The sequence below is a fragment of the Dromiciops gliroides genome, chromosome 4 (genome assembly GCF_019393635.1).
Source record: "Dromiciops gliroides isolate mDroGli1 chromosome 4, mDroGli1.pri, whole genome shotgun sequence".
In the NCBI taxonomy this organism is placed as follows: domain Eukaryota; kingdom Metazoa; phylum Chordata; class Mammalia; order Microbiotheria; family Microbiotheriidae; genus Dromiciops; species Dromiciops gliroides.
Window position 1 is genome coordinate 270,625,811 of NC_057864.1, and position 11,324 is coordinate 270,637,134.

The window sequence follows — 11,324 nt, forward strand, 5'->3', positions numbered from 1 at the left end:
TGTCTTCGCCATCCATCTTGCATGGTTAGTTTATTTTGTTTAGGATTAATTCCTCCATTAATCTATTCTTATTGTGCCCTTTTCCTTCTTTGCTTTCCCTCCTATTACCCTGTTGAGTGAAATGTACTTCTGTACCCAACTGTGATTGGTGTATACTTCACACCTTTGACCAATTGGGGTCACAAAGAGTTGAGCATAACTGAAAAATATTAAATGCCATGCTCTCTGCTAATTTATAGTGATAGCTACTAAATCTTGCATAATCCTTACTATGGTTCCTCAGTCCTTGATTTGTTTTTTTTCATTCTGGCTGCTTGCAGTAGGGTTTTTTGTTTGTTTGCTTGTTTGTTTTTCCTTTTACCTGGAATCCCTATGTTTTCGTTATAACTATTCTAGTAGTTTTGTTTCAGGCTTTCTTTACTGCAATCAGTGGATTCTATTTTCACTTTGTCCTCTAGTTTTGTTTTTTCAATTTTCTGACAGGTATTTTTATTAACAAACATTTAGAGAAATAATCATGGTAGAGACCTTTAGTTCATTTTTCTATTAAGCCTGTTGATCTGGTCTTCCCTGGTACCAGCATCATCACCTTCCACAAAATGTGTAGTCTTTTTCTCCATTCCACCCAGTGGAGAGGATAATTTGAAAGGCCACAGGAAGTCATTGGAAGCTTTGAAGTGCTTGCCAACAGTGTAGATCTCATGGATCAAGTCCTCCAGTGCAGATAATTCCATTTTTACCAAGAGATTTTGCAATAAGGATATTATCAGTCAGGGCAATTCTTTGTTTCTTGATCTTGCCATAACTATGTTTGTAAATCATGTGATTCACAGACTTCAGGTCTGGGTAACCCTATGCAATCCGCAATCCTCAGCATGTTAACTGAAGTCTTGTTAAGCTTAACAACAGTGTCATTTAAAATTTAGTGAAGACAAAGAAGCTGCAATATTTTACAGACCTTTGGTTTAACACTGTTGATACCTCTGACTCCAATCACAAAAACTAACTTGGATTTAGCAAATACATAGTAGTTGCTTGCTTTGCATGCCATTCTAGGCAGCCACATTTTGTTTCTGTATGTCTGTCTTGTACTCAAGCTACAAATTCCTTTGAGACTTTTATTGTAGATGTTTTGAAGTTCTTTTCTTTTTCTGGACTTGTGTCTTGAGAATCCTCGTTATAATAATAGCTTTGCATAGAGTATTTTCTGTGTGTGTGCTCATTCTTCCAACTTCTTTCCTGCCTTCAGACTTTCTGCTAAAGCCAAGCTCTGCATTCTTCTGGAGAGAATGACAGGGCCCTGCTTGGTCCTGTTTTGAGTCTTCTTAGGACCTGATACACTTTCCAGGATCTCAGAGACATCCCAGGGTGAGGACCTGCAAGTTTCCACTATACTCAGTGTTGTGATCCGGGATAAACTCTGAGTATTTCCATCTTGGTCTGAGCTCTATACATTCCCAACCTGGGTTTGACTCTGAGCAACACAACTGTGGGTTTGCCCCTTGTAGGATCTCCAGGAGACTGATACTGGTCTCAGCCACTGTCAGACAACTAAAAACTCTCCACATTCAGAGGGATATAATTGCTGGCTCCCCTTTGGTCTGGGCTTCCTACTCTAGTTATTCCATAAAAGGCCTGGACTGAAGATTTGAATCTGAGATCCCATTCCACATCTGAGGTCAGAGCTACACAGATGCTCTTTACTTCTGTACTTGCTCCTCATTCAGTACATAGCCTAGAACCCATAATTATTCCTTGCCTTGGATAGCCACCCCTAGCTACAGGTCCTCTCTTCAGTCTGCACTGGATCTATGAGCCAGTAGTGGCTTATGATTAACAGAGCTGACAGCAGGCACCTGTTCCTACCCCCTCTGTACCTATATAGGACCTCTTCTTGCCCTGGTGCACAAATGAAAATTAGTTTGTCTCCTAATGACAAATAATTCATAGCCTCCTTTTGTCCTCCTTTAGTCTCCACTTAAAGGCTCCATACAATGTACTTATTTTTTTTTTTTTTAGTGAGGCAATTGGGGTTAAGTGACTTGCCCAGGGTCACACAGCTAGTAAGTGTTAAGTGTCTGAGGCCGGATTTGAACTCAGATACTCCTGACTCCAGGGCCGGTGCTCTATCCACTGTGCCATCTAGCTGACCCAATGTACTTCTGACTAGACTCTATCCAATATCCACAGACCAGTCTTCCTACGCCAATCAAGGGGTATTAAAAAAAAAAAGCTCACCATGATTTTTTTTTTCTTGAATTTCTTGATCAGGACTCAATCTAGTGTGTTTCAAAGATTATTCTGGAGTCGCTGTGGGTTACAGCTCATCTGTGCTACTTCCTTCTACTCTGTCATTCTTGTTGGTCCTCCAACACATGCAACACCCCCATTTTAAAGTTGAGAAAACCATGTGGTAAAAATTATTTGTGGTAAAGATTAATATTCCCGTTTTTAGCTAACTCATTTGGGAGGGGCCATACCTGGCCCACCCTGAGGTTATGAAGGCAGCTTTTTGAAGGACCTCCACTTTGGGGGGAGGGGAGATTGAACGCTCCCGGAAGGGAGGCAGGCTGCTCCCGGAATGCGGGGTTTTTTCTGGAACTTGGTCTTTTTCTGCTAGGGCCCATGGGGTGGTAGCGCACAGCGCGTGTTTGGGCTCTGTCTCAGGTGACTGCTGTCTCTGTTCAGCAACTGTAAACTTTCAGGTTCGGTGAGTTACTTACGGAAAACCCTAAATTCCTTTGACCTAGCTAAATTGGAAAGGTCTGGGTTAAGCTTAGAATTAAGAATATCTATCTGTATTTCTATTTTCCTGTTTCCTTATCTTTGATTTTTATTAGTTTCACCTTTGTTGCTTAATTCCAAAATAATAAAATCTGATCCTTTTGTGAACTAAAGCTTAGAGGCTCCTTTCTTATTGGCCTGGGAGAAATATTTAAAAAGGGCAGTTCAGAGGGGAGGGTTAAACCTAAAAGGTCCCTCATATTTCCAGGACCCCAATATTAAGGCGAGTCACCCAAATAATGCTCTGTATATTAAATTTTGCCCCTCACAACCATGAATCATAAGGGTTGAGCAACTTGGCCACCAAGGTCATGCATGTGGCATATAGCACAGTCAGGATGAAACTCCAGATCCTTGTAGGAGATCCACTGATCTTTCCACTATGCCACAGTAAACTTATTGGGACTACTGCCCAGGCATCCATTAAATATAGTAGGAGGTCAACTTTTGAATGCCTTTTTATCCTATTTCATATCTTACTGACTTTGCTGGCCCCATTACCATCCCACTACTCTCCCTTTCAAAGAATCTATGGGAGGGTTGAGTTGAGAACTCCTCAAAAAAAAGGTGACTATGGTCATTAGGACCACACTGGTCATTAGGACACAAACTCCATCTTCTCCCTTTTTTTTTCCCAAAGAGAACTTCTAACTCCATTTTCTGGTTGTGTCCAAGAGGTAAAAGAGAGACAGAGGCAAAGAGAGTGACAGAGACAAAAACAAAGAAACAGAGACAAAGAGAAAGCAACAGAGAGACAAAGAGACACCCAGAGAGAGAAAGAGACAGAGAAGATAAGAGACAGAATATTCATTAATTATTATGTCAGGCACCATGCTAACTGCCAAGGATATAAATGTAAGCAAGCAAAGCAGTGAGTGAGTGAGTGAGTAGGAGAGAGAGAGAGAGAGAGAGAGGAGAATATTTTTTAAGCACTTTTTCACATGCCACAGAAATGCTAGGGATACAAATGAAAGGAAGCAAAGTAGTCCTTGCCCTCAGAGAATTTATATTCTCAAGGAAAAAGATAACATGTAAAGGGAAAAGGAAGGGGGGGGTGGGGCATAAGGGCATAGAGTGGCATGGCATGAGGAGGTCAGGGAAACTGTATGGAAACCTGGTTTCCAAACAAGACAAAGTGTGTGGGGGGGGGGGGAGGAGGGGGAGAAGGAAGTCCCAGGTGGAAAGAGATGAGGAATCAAGCAAGAAGCCAAGATACAAAAACACAAAGGAAGGTCAAGTTGATGATCCAAAGTGGTAACAGTGCCCTTTGTCCAGGAGACTCCCTCTCATATTGTCCACTCAATTATCCTTCCCTGGCCTGAAGACCTTTACACCAGAAAATTTAGCAGCAACCATAGTTATAACCCGTCTCTGACTTTCTCCTTTCTATTTTGGAGATGCCAGCTGCTGCTCCAATTTAGGGACAGGTGCCATGCCTACCCCTCCCTGCCCTTAGTCTTTGGTATCTAATTAAACCACCTAATTTTCCTATAAAGGGAAATTGCTTTCAGCAGAGAATGGCTGATCTAATTCTTTTTTTAAACAACCCTTTAAGTCTCAAACAGATTATAAAACTTGAGCTGTCACTTTATCTCAACACATTATTCAAAGAATATAGCTTTTATCCCAAGGAAATGACTTTCTAAATATCAGCCCATACTTCTAATGAAGTTCTTCTGATGAAATTTAATGTCCAAGATTTAACAATAGACATACCATACCGTCTCTAACAAAGCAATTAAATTATTTTAAAACAATTGTGTTTTTTTTAATTATGGGGGGAGTGGAGATAGACTGTGTTTTTTAAAATATTATTTGCTACTTATATATTAATGGATATTTATATAATAATGGCTATTGTACCCATTTTTGGCAGTAATCATTTATTATTAATTAATATTAAATATTAGAAGAGTATTGATGGCATGGTATTTAACACAAGTAGAAAAACCTCAAGTGCCATATTGTCTCTAAGAGAGCACATGGCCTAACAGCCTACCCTGTCCTAAAAAGAGAGCACTGACCAACTGACAGCCTTCCTGTGCCAAGAGTGTGATCCAAGATGGCACCAGTCAGGAGCCTTGAGTGGTCTTGGCTTTTATCCTCTTTTGATAGAGGTGGGTCACTACACACTGATCAAAACTAATTGGCTCACATCATTCAATTCCATTGACCATATGACTTGAGGGTGGTCCACATTAAAATGAGTTCTACAGAAGACATCAGGGAAGTATCCAAAAAGACTGTCCCCCAAGGTGCTCAAGGCAAATCTAGGTGTGGCTTAATCCCATTAGCTCAATTTAGCTAGATGAAAAAATTTATCTCCATTTCTATTGTACCCTTAGGCTGGTTCCCAAACTAGCTAAAGTTACTAAAAACCAGACTTTTGGGGGTGAGGGGAGAGAGAGGGCTAAAACTGATCTGGGTCCCTCCAAGAAAACTAATTATTAATAATTATTTCCTCACACATCCAAAATGGTGGATCTATTTCTCTACATCTTTTATTCCCTTAAATGTTAAGAAAACCTCCCAGAGTGGTAATGAAAATGAAGTCAGACACAACTGAAAAAACTGAACAAAGATAACAACATGTGCTGGTAGTTTCCTCGTTGGTAACAGGAGAGGGCTTACTGTCCTATAAGGCAAAAGTATCAAAAATGTGTCCCATAGGTTGTCCCCAGTGTGGTCTGATCAGATTAAAATGTAATTGGAAAATATTTAACAAAATAAACAAAAACATCATAGTACATATTGTTATTATATAGTTTTCTAAGTCAATATATAGTTTAGTGGCTCCTGTTTCTAGTTGAATTTTATTCTACCACTCTATTTTTTTTTCTTTTGCGGGACAATGAGGGTTAAGTGACTTGCCCAGGGTCACACAGCTAGTAAGTGTCAAGTATCTGAGGCTGGATTTGAACTCAGGTCCTCCTGAATCCAGGGCCAGTGCTTTATCCACTGCACCACCTAGCTGCCCCTTATACCACCACTCTAAAGTCCCTTCCAGCTCTAACACTGCATTCCATTTTTTAGCCTTTCTCTTCCAACCCAAAAAACTATTTTTGGATTCCCACCTTCTATTATCCCCAAGTAGTGCCAATAATTTGACGATGTTTAAAAAAAAAAAGTAAGAGGGAGGAAGGGATAGGAAACCAAAGGCTTTACTAAGAGCAAATGATGAGAATTTTGCAGCGGCTCCAAATATCAATGAGAATTTTTCCCAAGCCTTTTCTGCCCACCTTAAGCAATTCAGTCAGGTTCTAATATTTCTAATACATCTGTTGGTCATGTGCACTGATAGCTTGAGGGTCAGTAGTTGTGCCTAGTAATTAGCACTGGGTCATACAGAAGTGCTGTCCAATTGAAGTCACTGGAGGCAGTGTGGTAGAGGGGCTAGCATGCTGGCCTTGTAATATGGAAGACCTCAGTTCAAATATTGCCTTAGATATATACGTATTGTTGTTGTTGTTTAGTCATTTCAGTTGTGACTGACTCTTCGTGACCCCATTTGGAGTTTTCTTGGCAAAGATATTGGAGTGGTTTGGCATTTTCTTCTCCAGTTCCTTTTACAGATGAGGAAACTGAGGCAAACAGGATTAAGTGACTTGTCTAGGGTCACACAGCTAGTAAATGTCTGAAACTGGATTTGAATTCAGGTCTTCCTGACTCTAGGCTCATAACTTTGTCCACTACACCACCTAGCTACCCTAAATATATATGAGGTCCTGGGCAAAGCAATAAAATGGAAATAATAATTGCTTCAACATTAGGTCTCACAAAAAAAAAAAAAAAAAAGAGGGGCAGCTAGGTGGCGCAGTAGATAGAGCACCTGCCCTGGATTCAGGAGGACCTGAGTTCAAATGCGGCCTCAGACACTTGACACTTACTAGCTGTGTGACCTTAGGCAAGTCACTTAACCCCAATTACTTCACCAAAAAAACCCCAAAAAAACAAAACCCACACACAAAAAAAAACAACCAAATAAACACACACACACACACACACACACACATTAGGTCTATGAGTTGCTTTTTCTAGTAGTGAGGATAAATTTGCACTAATCCATCTATAACCTCTTACCCATTCCTCTGAAGACTAATTATAGTCATTTGCCAAATAGGGTCTATTTGGCAAGAGTGTAATCTTTACGTATATCTGAAACCTAGAGCAGCTAACTGGCCCACAGAGGGATAGGATGCATGGCTACTGCCTCATTAGCCCTGTGCTCTGAACGACTGAATTAGTCAGTCAAGAGTGAATTAAACACTCGATTTCTATTAAAATGCTCATTGCCTAATTTCTCATTGGCTCCACTTTTTGTTTCTCTCCCTTGGGCCCATGATCTCCTCTAATTTCCATTGCATTTGTAAAGTATTTCAATTTGGAGATTAACAGCTGTTTGAGTGCCTGGCTCAAGAGAGCTATTTGTTTCACTCATGTTTGTTTCACTCAGTCATGGGCCACCCTTCTAATCCCAGTCACTTCAAAAATAGGTACTGATCCAAAAACCACCTGAGGTACAGATGTCCCCTGCTGGTACGGGACTGGCAGCAGAGTCTTCACAAAGAATGCCTTCAAAACTTTGGCAAAAGTTGGCAAAGGGGGGATGTGGAAAATGAGAAATTCGAGTTGTATTAAAGGAACATGCATGGTTAACAGTGACCCTGACCACCCAGTACATGGTGGCAAGCGACCAAAAGGAACTAGCAGTGGTACATTTGAAATAATGCTGGATTTGGAGTGAGATGACCTGGGTTTGAACCCTAGCCCTGGCACATTTTGAGTATGATTTCAATCGAGTCTCATCATCATCACCATCACCACCACTACCACTACCACCATCATCTTCATCATAGCTGGCGCTTATATAGTTCTTCAAGGTTTGCAAATCCCTCTTCATGCTAACTCATTTGGTCCTCATGACCATGAGGTACGGGATACTATTATCCTCATTTTGCAGATGGGAAAACTAAGGCAAATGGAGGTTAAGTGATTTGCCCAAAGTCACACAGCTAGGAAGGTTCTAAGGCAGGATACCAACTCAGGTTTTCCTGACTTCTAAGCCCATGATAGATCTACTGTGTTTGCTATCTAGCTGCCTAACTTCTCTGGGGAACTAGGTGGTACTAGGTGATAGAATGCCAGGCCTGGAGTCAGGAAGACTTATCTTCCTGATAAATTCAAATTTAGCCTCAGATGCTTACTAGCTGTGTGACCCTGGGCAAGTCATGTAACTTTGTTTGCCTCAGTTTCCTCGTCTGTCAAATGAGCTGGAAAACTAGGGGAAACCACTCCAATGTCTTTGCCAAGAAAACACTAAATGGGGTCACAAAGAGTTGAAAATGACTGAGCACCTTCTCTGGGCTTCAATTTCCTAGACTATAAAATGAGTTTCATTAGATGATCTCTAAGGTTCTTTCTCTGCATGACACCCTTTTGACAACCATTTGTATTATTAACATTTTCTCCATCTCTTGCTTTTTGTTGTTGTTTTTGGGAGGCAATCATGGTTTAGTGACTTGCCCAGGAAGGTTGGATTTCAACTAGGATCCTCCTGATTCCAGGGCCTGCACTCTCTATCCGCTGTACCACCAGCTGCCCCTCTAAAGGTCCTTTCTAGCTGTAAATCTATGATCCCCTCATTTTACAAATGAGGAAACAAACCCACAGAGGTATATGGATTTAGCCAATGCTGCGCAGGTAATAAATGATAGGCAGGATTTGAACCCAGGCCCTTTGTATTCTATAGCTGGAATTTTTCCCATTGTACTACATTGCCTTTCTGTTTTGATAGATTCCTCAAGCACTCCCTTTCTGCAATCATTCTTTTCTCCAGGGCAAGTATTTCTAGTTAGTTTCCGCTCAGACTGACACCTGTCACTGATCTGCTACCCAAGATCATGATATATAGAGAGAATAAACATTTTTAAATCACCTACTGTGTGCCAGACACTGTACTTCACAGGTATCATCTCATTTGATCCTCACACCAACCCTGAGAGGTCAGTGCTGTTTATCCTCATTTGACAGTTGAGAAAACTGAGACAAACAGAAGTTAAGTGACTTGCCCAGGGTCATACAGCTAGTGAATTATATAAGGCTGGATTTGAACCCAGGCCTTCTTGATTCTAGGTCAGCATTTATGCACTATGCCACCTAGCTACCTCTAGTCACTAGAAGGTAAATACCACCAAAGGCTGAGGGTGAGAAGCTCAAAACTTGCCTCTAATCACAAAGCCTGTTGGGTACAGAGTCCCCTGGGGGAGGATGGCAAGAGGCCATGCTTGTGTCTTCCCTCTTCCCCAAAGCAATGATTCCTCTAAGTGCCAGTCCAAGGCAACTTCCACCTCCTACAGCCAGCCCAATCTCCCACCCAGTATGCCAGAGAAAAATACAAAGAGAACCTTCCCTTTGACCTCAGGCCTTCTGACTCCTGCTCCACCTGCCCCTTGAGGGAAGCGGAAGAGCAAAGGTGGTAGGGACTTTTTTCTCCTACAATGCAGGTTTGACTTCCTTCTCCTGCTACCCCCTTTCTTCCTAAACTCCCCCCTTCAGAAGTAAGTAGAGTAGTGAAACAAGGCCTCCCATCTCATACTTGGTCTCCAGTTTCCTTTAGGAAGCAGAGCAATGTTCTCAACTCAATGAATGTTCTTAAACCAGGTTATATCCTTCACATACATCCCAGTAATTCGGAACTCCTGTAAGTTATTATCCAAACCCTATTCCCCAGCCCCAACTTCCTGATTCCTTATTCCCATTCCCCTCAACCCTACCACCCCAAAGTTTCAACCAAATGCCACCCAGCCTTTTCTCCCAGAGCCCTGTGGCAAATTTCCCTTCATCCTTAATCTTTTCCTCTCCCTCTCTTTTCATCTACTATTACTGAAACCTGGCTCCCCCTGATGAAGCCTCCTTGGCCACCCTTTCCATTCTGATTGTACCTTCACTCGTTCTCCTAAGTTCAATGGTTGAGTTGGAGGAGTTGGAATACTCCTTGCCCCCTAGTGCTACTCTCCATCACTCAGTAACCTCTCCATATTCATATCTACCACTCAATCAAAACTGTGGTAGCTGTTGTCTATACACCTCCGGGTGCCTTCCCTTCCTTCAGTGAGTTCACTACATGGCTCACAATTTCTTTCCCCAACTCCTGCCCTTATACTAGGAGACTTTAATATACATATTGACTCCACTTCAAAGTCCCCAACCACTCAGTTCCTCAACCTAGTCACTTTCCATGACCTCCCTACTCCTCCATCCTATCTCAACCACACAGAAAGATGGATATATCCTTGATCTTGGCATCAGCCACCTCCTAGTTTAAGAATTCTGTAATCCCCTTATCTGATCATTTATTAGCTTTTCACTTGCCCCCCTTTCCTTCCCTTACAAAACCCTATTTTTTTTTTTGGTGGGGCAATGAGGGTTAAGTGACTTGCCCAGGATCACACAGCTAGTAAGTATCAAGTGTCTGAGGTTGTATTTGAACTCAGGTCCTTCTGAATCCAGGGCTGGTGCTCTATCCACTGCACCACCTAGCTGCCCACAAAACCCTACTCTTGATCTGCACCATAACCTCCAATCCCTTGACCCCTCAATTCTCTCCCAGGCCATCTTCCCTGCATTAACTGCTTTCATCTCTTTTCCCCATTTTTACCCCTTGGTGAATCAACAAAAGTCCACAGTCTTCCTCTCTTAAATCCCTAGCCCTCTTATCATTTCACCAATTACATCCAGCCTGACAAACCTCAGCCTTGGATCATTCCCACCATTCCCCCACCTTCTATCTTGCCCATGTGCTGCTGAACAAAGATGGTGAAAATCATACAACCATTCTGACTTGGTCTACTTCAAATTTATGTTACACAACTTCAACAGGCCCTCACTGCTGCTTAGCAATTCTTCTCATCAATTCACTATCCCACTTACCACAGGTCACTTTCCCACTTAACACTATGGATCTTCCAAACCTTTTCATCATTTCTCAAACCTATCCACCCCCTAAGCTGAGAACCTTACCTTCTTTCTCATCTTGTATCACTCCAATGCCTTCTCTGACTTTCTTCTTTTTCACCCATTTAATGAGATGGCCTTTACTCCGTAGAAAGGCTACCTGCCCAGGTGATCCCATGCCTTCCCATTTCTTCCAAGAGAAAGCCCCCTGTCATTTCCCACTCCATCACTTATGTTCAAGCTCTCCCTGTCTACTGGCTACAAATATACCCATGACTTCCCTATCCTGAACAAATCCTCACTTGATCCTTCTATCTCCACTAATTATTGTCCTATCTCTTCTCCACTTTAGCTAAATTCCTTGAAGAGTATTTACAACAGGTGCATCCTCCTCTCTTCTCTTTTAACTCCTAATAGAACTTGCTACCTTATCATTCCACTGCTCTCTCCAAAGTTACCAGTGATGTCTTAGCTACCAAATCCAGGCTTTTTCTCCATCCTCATGCTCCTTGACCTCTCTGCATCCTTTGACACTTGATTATTCTCTCCTCCAGACACTCTCTTTCCTCTAGATTTTCTACTCTATG

The 11,324-nt window shown here is 41.8% G+C and overlaps 1 pseudogene; it reads right to left on the reverse strand.

The window, feature by feature from the left end:
* Positions 1-530: 530 nt before the first annotated feature.
* On the reverse strand, positions 531-10,915 carry LOC122755016 (annotated as a pseudogene).
* Positions 10,916-11,324: the final 409 nt, after the last annotated feature.